Here is a 14882-nt window from a genome sequence, read left to right on the forward strand (position 1 = left end):
ACCGGCACCTGGAGCTCATTTTCGCTTACAGAGCAGTCTCCCGCTCTGTAAGCATCTTGCCTTGCCTACTTCGCTTTACTAGTTATATCTTACGTGCTTTACATCCTTTCCCTTCTCTTTCTCTATTCTTCCTGACTGTCTTCCTTGCCGCTTCCAGTTCTTACCATCCTTCTAGGCACTGACTGTATTTCCTTCTATTCTCCTTTCTTTGCTTCTCGTATTTCACCTTTCCCTGTTTTTTTCTATTGGCCTTGTTTAATTTGGGATTTCCCATAACCTACAACTCTCCGGACTCCTGTCCTGGCTCTAATGGAACTATAGAGCCGGAAACAGACTTTCTCTTGTTTGTACCGAAAATAGACTGGCTTCCAGTTTGCCAAAGAAGAGACTTACACCTATTTGAACCCATCTGGAAACAGGGTTTTTTTCCGCCTTTGTGCTTTTTCCCTAAATTAAGGGCTGGCGCCCCGGGGTTCCCTGCGGACAGGGTTCCTTCTCTGCCAAGGTGGCCTCTGGAGGGGCCAGACCGTACCTACACGAAAAGAAGATCCGGACACCCAAGGAAAAGGCTCCAACTAAGCGGAAGGACTGTAAGAAGACTGAGACCATCCCTAAGGGTTCTACCTCGGAAGGTTCAGGTGAGGAGGAGGGAGAGGAAGTTCCTAATCTTGACAGTTAGAGTCAAATGTCCTCTTCAAATGTCCTCTTCGTTCATATTCGTTCAGGATGGTGCTGTTCCGAGTTGTTACTTATACTAATAAACTGGACAAGCCGCAGAGTACCAATTAAGAAGAAGCAATGGCTCTGTGCGTTTGCCTGGTAAAATGAAAAGGAAGAACTCTGGGCCTCCATGCAACTGGCGCAAGCCCTCCCAATCCCAAAGGATATATGAGAAACATTTAAGGCATATCTGTTGCAAACAGTGCGACCATGAAATGGGGATGCGAATTTGCCTGCCGCAGAAGGAGCCAACAGCATGACGGGTACTTGATTGATATTAATATATGTGTTGTCTGTTAGCTAGAGCTTTCTGATCCACTGACTTACCTTACCATGATATGTAATGCCTATAAGACATATGTGATGCCTAGTGCTTAAATCACAAATAGAGAAAGTTTAAAAAATAAACATTTAAAAAAAGGATCATTAAGGCCTGTTATAGTCCATGTTGCCTGCGTATATATAAACTGTTAAGCCATGTTGTAGCCTAAATCACCTGCCAACACGTTTCTCCCAACAGAGCATCTCAAGGCTGCAAGTATATTATCAATTCTTACATTTTGTACAAAGTTGTATCAATTATATAATAAATTAATTGAGTATTTTGTACATGATTAGCAATGTGAAAAGGGAGGGGGAAGACAATGTAAGAGAAAAAAGAAAACAAGAAAAGTAGGATAAGGTAAGTAAAATAATGAATTTAGCTGGACCCCCGAATTTGGAGTTTAAAGGTGAAGTGGCAGAAAATTTGGCAGATTTACAGAAGCGAAATTACTGCTCATGGGAAATCCACCAAATCCCCATGAAGTCCTATGTATTCGCAACTGGGGATTAACACCATCATTACCCCACACAATCTTGTGATGATTCTGCCAGACTAAGGGGTGGTAACAGTAACTCATGATGAGGCTGCTTATTGCCTAACTGTTAATGTTTGAATTGTGAATTTTGCTTGCTGCACTCGAGCACCTCTGTTGAATTATTTGTCAGCATCAATGGAAATGGTAGACAGAGGGTTGACAGAGGGTACTGGAGTGTGAGGGTAACATCAGTAATAGGTATCAAAGACTTGGTCCTGCAAAGCCCCTGTGCCGGAAAGGACTCTGCGCGGCCCTACTTGCAAAGTTTCCAATGCACTTGGATTCATGGTATCCAAATCGCAAAGCAACCTGACCCGCAACGAAAACAGAGCTGCACAAGCTATGCCCACAACACGCCCCAACGCAAACGAAAACCATAGCCATGGACTAAACTTTCCGCAAACCTCTGTGCCCACCCCTTACCCAACATCCAGCACCCAGGCGACACAGCGCAAGGTCCCCCGTAAGTAAAGGCTGCACCCCAGCTAAACTGCGCAAGGTCCCCCTTAAGTAACAGCTGCACCCCTGCAGATCTGCTTGCGGTCCCAGGTAAATAACAGCTGCACCCCTGTGACTCTGCGCGAGGTCCCCCATAAGGAAAGCCTTCACCCTTGCAAAACTGCACAAGCTCCCCCTTAAGTAATGGCTGCACCCCTGCGAATATGCGAACCGTCTACCCTACTACCAATGCACCCAAACTGCTGGCATATACCCCTACTGCACAGCAGCCCCCTCAAGCCCATACCCCACACACCAGCCCCCCTCACCTCTAACACTACCCCCAGGCAGCCCTGACACCACCCACCAGCCACCTTCACCTCTGACACTAAACCAAGGCAGCCCTTACACCACCCACCAGGCCCCCTCACCTCTAACACTACCCCAGGCAGCCCTGACACCACCCACCAGCCACCTTCACCTCTGACACTAACACCAGGCAGCCCTTACACCACCCACCAGCCCCCCTCACCTCTGTCACTACTCCCTGGCAGCCCTGACAGCACCCACAAGCCCCCCTCACCTCTGTCACTAACCCCAGGCAGCCCTTACACCACCCACCATCCCCCTCAACTCCGACACTACCCCCAGACAGCCCTGAAACCTCCCACCACCCACCAGCCCCTCTCACTTCCAACACTAGCCCCAGGAATCCCTGACACCACCCACCAGCCCCCTCACCTCTGACACTACCCTCAAGCAGCCCTTCACGTCCTGACATCACGTAACAGCCCCCCTCAACTACTACACTACCCCCAAGCAGCCCTGATACCACTCACCGGCCCCCCTCAACTCCAATACTACCCCTAGGCAGCCCTGACACAACCCACCAGCCCCCCTCAACTCTGATCCTATCCCCAGACTGTCCTGACACAACCCACCAGCCCCCTTCATCTCTGACACTACCCCCAAGCAGCGCCTCATGTCCCCACACCACCCACCAGACTCCCTCAACTCTGACACAACCCCAGCCTGGCCCTGACACATTACACCCCTATCAGTCCAATGTTGACCAACAACTTACCTCAACTTCACTGGCCTGCCTCCAACATGAAGCACACCGGCTACATATCCTCCCCTAGCCTGAACAACTGGGGGCACTGCTGAAGAATCCATGTCTGTAGCTCATCACAGGACTCCCTGGTACATCAAACTCAGTTGCACAGCAATAGGACTGCAGAATGTAGCACCAGCTACACTGTGAGCGCACCTTTGTACATGTGCCATAGTAAAGCAATGTAATGCAATGTGACCTATCATTGTCCACATGTGCCATTGAAATTACCTCAAAGCGCTGTAGGTGAATGACCTAGGAGGACACAAGTCCAAGACATCACTGCTAGGACAGCGTCACATGTAATGTGCGTGTGCATAGTAGCATGTAAAGATCAATAAAGGAAGGGAGTCAGGTAGGAAGGCATAGCAGTCAAAGCCCCTGCAACTAACACAAGTTGAACATGCATGTGTTTTGGTGATGTGAAGGATGTCTGAGAGTGTGTGCTACAGTGGTGCAGACACTGGTTCCTGAGCCTCAGTCGTGGAGACAAGAGGCAGGACGTCCGGAGGGCTCCTGCGGTGGTACTTGGGAGGTCGTCGGCAGCTACAGGCTCTTTTCGGTTCAGCTGCACTTTGCGGTTTGCAGATCTCGGACACCGGTCAGGCTTTCCTTACTCCTTCGGTCCTGCACTCTTGTGAGGGGACTCTAGATCTGTAGGTCCTGCTTCTACAGGGTCCTTAGGAGGCTCCTGGAGCTTCTAGCTGGCTTCGTTATGTGGCAGACGTTGCACTCGACTACGGACACTCGACCCCTGGAATTGGGCTCCTGCAGCAACAGAGAGGCACAGCGAGTCAGGGATAGTGGTCCAGTGGAGTTTGTCTTGGAGTTAGTTGGTCCCACTAACCCAAGGAAAGAAGTCATTCGGTGGTCGACTCTGCCTTTAGTCCCAAAACCCTCACCTTTTAAGCCGGTTGCTCCCATTCATGCACAGCCAAGGCTGCAATCATACAGCAGAGTGGCGTCCTGATAGGACAGCAAGCCAGCCAATCAGCACTAGTTGCATTCAGGCATTCCTAGAGACAAAGGACAGGGGAGTTGTGGGATCCTCCCTCACATCCTGTCCTTCCAGACACGCTGGGGTCAGGGGCGGGCTTAACGGCTGAAGCCCGCCAAAGGCAAGACAAAAGACTCAAACCCATCTCAATGCACAGAGTAAAACCAAAGAAAGACATCACAAGCAGAAAACGGCGAACAAAGAAGACAGGGGGCATTTTGACAAAACGGTTACTCATGGGTGCTGTAGTACAGCTGAGGGTTCAGCCTGCGGTAGAAAAGCACAATGGTAGGAAAAAGTAAACCACTGCCACAGCCATTTAAAGTAGTGAGGGTAACATCAAAATGTTATATGAGAATGTAAGGATAAGGGGCTACTAAGTAACCCCCCTGCCTCCCAGCACTCCACATAAGATGGTGTGTGCTGGACCCACAAACAGAAAAGGTAAGTAAAGTCAATTTCACTTTGCTCTTGTTGGGAACTGTAGTTCAACCAAGGAAGAGTATTTAAACCTTATGAGAAATCTAAAGGATTTCTCAGTGGCACTGCACTGAATGTGCTGTGTGTCACCATACAAGAAGCAGTTGCCTATGGCATTTCTGAGACTCCAAAAACAGCGAAACACAAAATCCAAATCAGGTAAAAACACGCGAGGGAGTGAGAAAAAGGTCTCACTCACTAGATGGTTAAAATTAAAAAGTCCTAAATCCAACAAAAGAGCTGAGGGCCTCTAAGGTGGGAGGCTTTTAGCACTGAAATGAGAATCCTCCCTCACAAATGGGACAAAAGATATGCAGCATGTTGTAAGCAGGAACTGACAAACACACAATGCACACACACATATATGTGCCCATGTAAGCTGCATGTCAACTGCTGCATGAGTGTAGTGTGAAGGATGAATCACAGTCATGACACACGAACATGTGAACACAGCACATTGTTGTGTGGCCACCAACACATCACCAAAAGCATGAAATGCCACCACAACAATTGCCAAACAACACAAGTATGACATGAGCCAGGGACATAGGAACTGCATCAGGGTGCCTGCCCACACTAGCACAGTCACCAACACGCCTATGTGACAGCATGGCCTGTAAGCAAGCAACATGTACCACCACACATATCTGGGTATCAATTACTCATGTTGTGTGGCACCGCATACACATATTGCACATACCCATGTACACTTGTGCTCCAAATGCAGTGGGATAAGGTGTCACATCCCTGACCCGGAGAAGTCAACGCAACAACTTGCCATTCACAGACATCCATGAACATGTGGCACCCTCAGCAGATGTGTCTGCATGGATGTACTTGCAGGTTTGCCACACATGGAGGTGTCCATCATGCACATCCCTCACATGCCCACAACATAGCATTCCTGCATCAGTACTGTTCCTGCCCTTGGTCCATTATCTCACACAGAATGTGCCTGAATGCAACAAGTCACTGAGGAAAAATTCAGCCAATACCCATGCATATGCCAGTATACAATGTCTGACACCCCATACACCCAGCATTGGTATGAGGCAGCAAGCTGCTGCATCTCACACCTACACACAATCTTCAAACAGAATGGGGCATCTGGAAACATGCATGCCACACATACACCATAGAGCATTGCTCCACCTGGGTACTCACCACGACTTCTCCATGCACAGATCTGGAAGTGAAGGTCAGGATAGAACCACTCAAGGAACTGCAGCTCTACCTCCATGTTGGGCTCCTTGGTGCGGGCTGCTACCACCTTGAGTTTCACCACCTTGAGATCTCCCAATGTTTCTGGACAATCCTCATTGGGCAGTTTGACACCCCCTCCACCTTGATGGCAGCTCTGATGTCATCCTAGATCTGTTGCCTTGTGTCATTGCACAGCTGAGTTGCTGGGTTGTAGAGAGCATCCTAGGCTCCCAGCACCCGATCCACCAGGATGCCAACTTCGGTGGAGGTGAAGTTGGCAGTCCTCTGCCTCGCTGACGTTGGGGTGCTGCACTCTCCGAGGATGTCACTGGTCCAGACATAGCACCCCCGAGGCAGGTATTGCTTTGCTGGGTAGGTGCTGTGGAACTGTGGTGGTGTTGGCAGAGAGAGGTGGAAGTCCCAAAAATAAACTAGGTGGTCACAGGCCCAACATAGGAGTACAGGTAAAGTAGGACAGCTGGCACTCCGAGACAGTGCTGGTTGCAAGCAGTCACTCACACTCAAGTAGGCAACAGCAAATAAGAAGGGAGTGAGGCAAAGCAAGCCCGGAGGGGACAAAATCAGTAGTTCACATGCAGGAGGAACTCTGCTATGTGTCTCTCATCCGTAGCAGGCCTTTAAAACAGAGTAAAGGCCCCTAACGTGTAATGTACGTCCTACACGCTGGACGCAGTCAACCTACACGGCACGCCTATGTTGCTCACAGCAATGACGCTGTAATATAAGGCCACAATGCGCATCACTTGTTGTGCACGCAAAGGTACGAGATGGACAATTAATGCATACATGTATTTGGGGGTGCTACGTAAGCCGTTTCCTTCGGGTAGCGCGAACCGCATGTTTTTCTTTTTTTACATTTAGAGGCCTACAGAGTGTTGCATACACACATTTTTTTGTTTTGGGGGGCCTCTGCATATCACACACCCCTTTTGGAAGCTTTCCGGGTATCGCATATGCAATTTTACTGTTTGGGGTGCCTCTGTGTAATTCATACCTCTTTTGACACCTTTCGTAAGCTTTCTGGGTGAACTTGTGTACCTACACAAGCCCTTTAAGACGAGGTAACAATACTTTGAGATAGATGGGGATGCAGAATATACTCAAACATCAATAATCAAACTGACTCAGGAAGTTGACAAAGTGCATCTGTTTTAATATCAATGCATTTAAAAAAACACAGCTTATAAACTAAAAACTTGTCATCATTGACGTCAATCTATGTTGCAAACTACAAAAGTCCACTTGGAGATGTGATAGGATTACAGGGAACCTCTAGGTATACATTCCATACTTGTTGGGAAGGTGATTGGGCCTCTATCATCAGGTGGGGCAACTAAGCCCTCCTCTACTGCAGGTCACTATGAACGTCATCAAATACATGACATCCCATTGGTTATACAAACTATAGGGCTCTCTACTATGTGGCCCTTTATAATTGGTTGGCACCCTTGTACTCCTCTGTAATATTCCACCTACACAGGCAGCATGCCAGCTAACATCCAGGTGCTTCCCACCAATTAGCCTGTCATCTATCATCACTCTTGCAGTCTGCCAAGGCTTTGAACTTGGCCTTGGAAATGTTCTCTGTGCCTGAGAATAAGAGGGAGTATAGGCATACTCTGTTTCTTGGTTTTCAAACAGCTCAACTCAGTATCTATTTTCATCCATCCACGTGACTGCAGGCAGACCATGTTTCAGAGTCTTTCTGTAATTTAAAATACTATGAAATGATTAACCTCTGACGTCTTCAATGTTCTCACTCCTCATCCAAGACAGGAGTTCATTCTTTTCACACGTTCTGTAACTACTGCATGAAGATTCAGGTTCACGGTGGCCTTGACTTCCTAGTGCTGGGCCAACCAAGCCTCTCTTTGATTCACCTCTGTATGTTGATTGCTTTTCCAACTGCAACTCACAGAAAGCCTTTCTTTTCACTGGATCTAGCTCTGCTAAAAATGCTTTGTAGAATCATCCATCTTCCATACATTCCTATGCATATACGTTGGCGCATCGCCGCATCCTATTCACTACATAGCCAGCCTTTAAGAATACTTTGTCTACTTGCGTTACTGCATCTGTACACTTGTAAAATGACTTGATATCTTCTTCATTATTTCTGTAGCATGAGCATCTTCATCTCGAGCCTGAAATGCTGCTCATCTTAAACACCCCCTCCTCTGCTTCCATAGAATGTCTATAATCTTCAGCCTCTTCTTCTGAGTGCGTCAGCTCTACTCTGTATGATGTCACCAGGCTTCTCTTTTGTTCAGTTTTCACACTTCTTCTGGGATTTCGTTCAAATGACCATCATATTGCCGCTAATGCTTGTATGACTTCCTCAATGCGAATCTCACTTTCAATATCCTTTTTTCGGTATCAGTATTTTCACCGGTACTCCACATGTCTCACACTCTGGCTGCCAACATATAGGCAGCATGGGGGAGGAGATTTGTTTGGGGGTACTTGGCTCCACCTCTACATGGGTATTGCGTATGCAGTTTTTCTGTTTTGAGGTGCCTCTGCATATCATGTATCGTATATTTTTGCTTTTGGGGTGCATTGGAGCCTTGCTGGACCATGCATCTATGTTGCACATCACGTAGACTGTTCCCTTCCTCATAGTACCCAGAACAATATCTTGGTGTGCCATCCATTTCTCCTCTACATCTGAAACATGAGTGAAAAGGCCCCAAAAGGGAAATAGAATAGACTGGGTCAGGGATGTGGTGAGAACACATCTGCCCCAGACACATCTGCCCCATCTCCAGGGGGACATGGTGAGCCTCAGGCCACAAGTGACCCCGACACTTGGACGTCGGTGTGGCCGCCATCAGACAGGTGAAGCACCACCACCAAAGGACACTAGGGCCAAGAAGAGATGCCCTGCTGAGCAGGAAGAGGCTCCACCCCAAGACATGACACACGAGCAGGGTCTGCAGAAAAAGAGGTGCTTCATGAGCTCCAGATCCTCGGTGACTATTTAACGATCAACATTGTGAGATGTTCCTGTATGCAAGGAGTGCATTTACAACCGCACAACGATTGGTGCATTAGCGGCGTGTCACTGACCTCATAAACACCTTAGGTGTGGAAAGGTGCAATGCTGAACAGGTCCAGAAGCAGTGGAATGATCTCACGTGGTGGAGCAAGCACAAACTCAGTACGAAGCTGGCCTCTGCACTGGCCACTGGAGGGGGGGCAGCAGAGAAGAAGGAGCTGACTCCATTCGAAGAGGCTGTGAGTCATCTCATCAGCATTGAGCAGGGGCAAGGTGTGGGAGGCATGGAGGCCCATGAGGGCACATCTGGTAAGTGGCATTTGTGTGCATCATATGTGTGAACAATCATGGTTGACCTACCAATATTTCTGTAGCAGTACAGCTGGATGCAGCTGTCAGCCATCCTTGTACAATGCATGTTTACTACCATGTATATTTCTGTCAAATGGCCAGTGTTCAGTGATTTACCTGTGTGGGTCATGTGTGTTGCACATGTTTGCTTGACTTTTCACATCACTGTCTGCTGGCCCACATAGCCGGGCCAGTACTTGCATGCAGTGTTTGAAAGTTCGACACATGTGCAAATAGCAATACCCCATGACGTCCACCCCTGACAGTCACACAGGGCACACCTCTGTGTCACGCAAAACAAAGCCACATCCACATGCATCATTCATTGCCATAGTTTTGGTGCCTGTCTCATTGCATAGTACATCAAGTACATGTGATATACATCGACCACACACATAATTTGCTGCAGGGTTTCATGTTTGTAATGTCTCCTGCTCTTAGGGGATGTCCTGTCATGGTGCATATCCGAGCTCCCTGCCATGAAACTGTGTGGTGTGTCCAGGCTGCCAGGGAATCAGTGCCCACAGACCACTGCCCTCTGTAGCAGGCGTTGTGAATAAATAACTTGACTTGTGTAATACAATGCACCATTTCTCCTCCCTAGTCCCCATGCCCTCTGCCAGGCACTGGCCCTCCCTTCATAAATGTGGAGGTGATGCGTGACTCACATCAAGGCAGCTCTGTCAGCAGGTAAGTATGAGCACAGTCTCTTGTGTTGTATCTGTATTAGTTATCACCATGGTATTTGCATGCATTTTCACAATATTTTTTCTGAAGGTGTAATGTTTGAGTCATGGTAAAAGTCAGTGCAGATGTGTGTTTGTCCACATGCATGTGGTACATAGTCAACTCCACCCACCTTCTGTTCATCTGTTGTCCCTGTATGTGTGGACAGTGTACCAGGGGAGGACTGGCAAGGGGGCCAAAGGGGTAATTGCCCCCCAGGCTGGCTGTACTGTTGTACCAGGGGTCAGAGTTCGAAAATGTGAAATAAATAATTGAAAAAGATGAAATCCTTCCGACTCCAGTCTGCCACAAAGTAGCCGAGTGCTGCAAAGTCTGTTCAGATTCTGTGTAAATGGAGCAGGGCATTTGTCTTGATATCAGCAATGTTGATGTTCTTGGGAGGACTGCAGGGACATGGTTAAACCGCCCGGTGGCAATGTATGCATTTAAATAGCAGATTCTGTGATCTGGATGGTAATGTTGCCATCACTGCTCCCCATAAACCACTGGTCTGTTGCAATCCACAGCAGCTTATTCTACGTGCCAAGGAAGTAAAGGTCCATATCTTATAAGAGTTTGCCCTTGGTTTCATTCTGTACGAATGCTTCCCCTATGTTCTGGTGAATTTCTTGATCACCAGTGTGTTCATACAAAAAGTGCTTAGCACCTATGGATGTTGCTTATATAGTGGTTATAGTAATGGCTGTTGGGACTGTTTGTGGTATTTACTTTTGGACACAGTTGAAAGACATACATAGAAAGATGCAATATTCAGGTATTAATCATTAGAAAACTACAAATTAAGGGAGTCATTTATTTATTTTATTGTATTGCTTACTAGCAGAAGTAACCGTTCTCCAAACGGGTTCTGTAGACAGACATGATAACTGTAATCCTGTAGGTCGCTGTTCTGAATCGCTTATTGATTGATGTGCTTTGCACCTTGAAGTAAACTGCGCTGAGAATGGGCGCATGTGGCTGGCTGACATACCTCAGAGCAGACGTTGGGGGGAGTTGAGAGTTGGTGTGCTGCTGCATACTGGGACCTTCTGTTCTCTCTCCATCTGTCGCCTCACCCTGGCGTGGTGCAGTTCGTTGCGGTTCATTGCGCTGCAAATATCTTGGAAACAGTGCATCCTAGGGCCAGGACCTCAAGTTTTGTTCCTTGTGTCGGGACCGGTCCTTCTACAACCACATTGATGTTTCGTCGATTTCAGGCAACCGTCTCATGTGAGAAGGTGCTGAAATCCAGGGAAAGGGTAGGGGTATCCAACTGTCATGTAGCTAGCAATGTCCGGCGGGTCCTAACAGGTAACTATGTAACATTTGGTGCAGATTGGTGAAATGGTGTGGAATTGTATAAGGAACAATGCTTCGCCACAAATCCCGTCACAAACACATTTTGACTTTTGTATATATAGATAGTGTGAAAACAGATCAAGAGCAGCAGAGCGCTTTACAACAGGAATGTGCCAGAATTTGGCTTGGCATTTCATACAGTATTGTAGTACTGTTGGTGTAAGGAGAGAGTGATTTTTCTGAAACTGGTGGATGGTAGGGGCATTTCGAGCCTCTACCAGGATTGAGTTCCTTAAGGTCGGCCCATGGCAGGGGAAGGACTGCTTCTGAATCTTCTCTTTGCAGGCTAGCATTGACTTGCCATCCTTTTGATAGTTTTGCTACGTGAGGTATGAGATCCTGCAGAGGTGTGGAGTTTAGCCATCAAGTATGTTGGTGTTCCATTCGAGACTACTTTGTAGGTAACACATGCATTTTTGTATATGAGCCTGGCAGGGAGAGGAGCCAGTGAATCTAGCAATGTCCGGCGGGTCCTAACAGGTAACTATGTAACATTTGGTGCAGATTGGTGAAATGGTGTGGAATTGTATAAGGAACAATGCTTCGCCACAAATCCCGTCACAAACACATTTTGACTTTTGTATATATAGATAGTGTGAAAACAGATCAAGAGCAGCAGAGCGCTTTACAACAGGAATGTGCCAGAATTTGGCTTGGCATTTCATACAGTATTGTAGTACTGTTGGTGTAAGGAGAGAGTGATTTTTCTGAAACTGGAGGATGGTAGGGGCATTTCGAGCCTCTACCAGGATTGAGTTCCTTAAGGTCGGCCCATGGCAGGGGAAGGACTGCTTCTGAATCTTCTCTTTGCAGGCTAGCATTGACTCGCCATCCTTTTGATAGTTTTGCTACGTGAGGTATGAGATCCTGCAGAGGTGTGGAGTTTAGCCATCAAGTATGTTGGTGTTCCATTCGAGACTACTTTGTACGTAACACATGCATTTTTGTATATGAGCCTGGCAGGGGAGGAGCCAGTGAAGCTAGCAATGTCCGGCGGGTCCTAACAGATAACTATGTAACATTTGGTGCAGATTGGTGAAATGGTGTGGAATTGTATAAGGAACAATGCTTCGCCACAAATCCCGTCACAAACACATTTTGACTTTTGTATATATAGATAGTGTGAGAACAGATTAAGAGCAGCAGAGCGCTTTACAACAGGAATGTGCCAGAATTTGGCTTGGCATTTCATACAGTATTGTAGTACTGTTGGTGTAAGGAGAGAGTGATTTTTCTGAAACTGGAGGATGGTAGGGGCATTTCGAGCCTCTACCAGGATTGAGTTCCTTAAGGTCGGCCCATGGCAGGGGAAGGACTGCTTCTGAATCTTCTCTTTGCAGGCTAGCATTGACTCGCCAACCTTTTGATAGTTTTGCTACGTGAGGTATGAGATCCTGCAGAGGTGTGGAGTTTAGCCATCAAGTATGTTGGTGTTCCATTCGAGACTACTTTGTAGGTAACACATGCATTTTTGTATATGAGCCTGGCAGGGAGAGGAGCCAGTGAAGCATGCACAGTGTTGGAGAGATATGGTCGACTCTGGCCCTTTCATGCATTATATGGGTAAGGTGGTGAGAGCAGGCAATCAGAGATGCCCACCTTTTTACCCCCTCAACATGGACCTTTGTAGAAACCTTTTTTACTTTATTGAAAGTAAATACCTGTGCTTCGGTTCAGTACAGTAAAATGAAAGATGTAAATAATCAGTGCCACTTTGGAATTTTTAACCTCCACCTTCAAGGTGGAGGTAAAAATAGGTGGATTTTCTGAAACATGTCTGCCTAAAATACCACAGCTGGTTTCCCCATATAATACCACAGATGGTATTTGATCAAACCCTGAATTAGGTGCACATTAAAATCAACGGTATTTGCAAAATACTGACAATTTTACTGTTGCCACCCAACTCTGAAATATCCCCTAAGTCTGTGATCGTTTTTCATTGTTTTGTGCAGAACACTTTTCTCTTATTAGAACAACAAAGGAGACACATGTAAATCAACACCAGATTCAGATATATAGATACAAAGTCACATGAATACAAATACATCCTTCGACCTATAATTTACACTGTCACAAATACACTCAAACACATTAGCCCAGTCAGAGAAACTCAAACACACACCCTTCACCTTATTTGAAAACACACATAAACACAATAGATCTTGTTCCCTCTCCATTGCCAGGTCTAACAGGCATTCCCCTTGAACTTCTCTCTGTTTCCATGTGTTGAACTATGCAGCCAACTTTCAGAGAACGCACAACTTGGGAGCATAAAAAAGACACGTCTTTCTCTCTGCATTGTCCAAATGCAGATCCCATAGCCACAATTACAGCAAGACCCCAACCACATCTTCTTGACATGTCTGGCAGAGGCTTACTGGCAAATCAATGTGTCCTACTGTCTAACTGTAAGCCATGGCAGCGGAAAGTGGTGAGGGGCAAGGAATGGGCTTGATGTGATGGGCAATTAAAGGGTGTGAGTGGCAAGTAATTGGTGAATGAGCAATGTGGGCAAGGGAAAGAGGTTCGTGCAAGATCAGGAAAGGGAATTAAGTTAATAGTTAGAGGATGGAGCAAAACGGGAACAGATGTCTGAAAGTTAATTGTAAGAAACAGGGGGTATTGAAAATGTGGTGCACAGGTAGGACACCGGAGGATGATGGGTAAGGAAAATAGGGTAAATGAGATGGAGGTACACATCCAGAACAGTAGGTCAGCAGGTTGACTGTTGCTGAGACTGCATGCCACTGGACCCGATTGTGAGCCTGGCTTGTCCCCCTTCTTTTTTCTAACTAAATGATGCATATGATGCTTAATCATAATTACAGTACGTTTGTATTATAATTATAATCTTAGTCTGTTTTTATTATAATTATAATCTTAGTCTGTTCCTCCAATGTATTTGCCTCAGGATACAGACAAAAAATATGATTTCCCATTGTAGATACATTGGTGCCTTGAAAACTAGATTTATTAAACCGTATACTAATTTATCTCATGAATAACAACTTTGCAGATTTGTTTCTATTTATTGAAGATGTAATAGGAGAAGATGAAGTGTCCTCTGCTTTCTGAATTGGAAACTGTGGAACTCGGAAGACAGGGCTCAAATCCCAACCTTCCACACTGTATACATTATGTGATCCATAGCAAATCACTTTTCATGACTGTGCCTTATTGTCCTTAACTATCTGTAGATGTCTTACTGATATGGGCTTATACTCTGTCACTCTATAAATAATTATAATTTTAACAATTTATCTTAAGCATACTGGTGAGAAGGCAGAATGACAAGTGAGGGTCCTATGTTGTGGGGTGGGTACAGAGGGTGCAGGTATGGGTTTTGTGTTGTGGGCTAGGAAGGCAGGAATCCAGGTAGGAGTATTTTGCTGTGCTAGCTCATGTTTGGCTCTGAGAGCACACTCAGACCGCCTGGTTCAGCAATGGCTCTGCTATATCAATGAATTCTCTTGCTTTGCCACCTCTTTACATTGTTCTAAATCTAAAACTGGATGTGATGGGAGGTGATGTAGCCTGCTGTCAAATACAAACTGTAGCACATTGAAAATTGGACTCAAACCCCAGCTTTCACATTTCAACAATTCTGTTATC

The sequence above is a fragment of the Ambystoma mexicanum genome, chromosome 5q, assembly GCF_040938575.1.
Source record: "Ambystoma mexicanum isolate Mex_15411 chromosome 5q, UKY_AmexF1_1, whole genome shotgun sequence".
Classification (NCBI taxonomy): Eukaryota; Metazoa; Chordata; class Amphibia; order Caudata; family Ambystomatidae; genus Ambystoma; species Ambystoma mexicanum.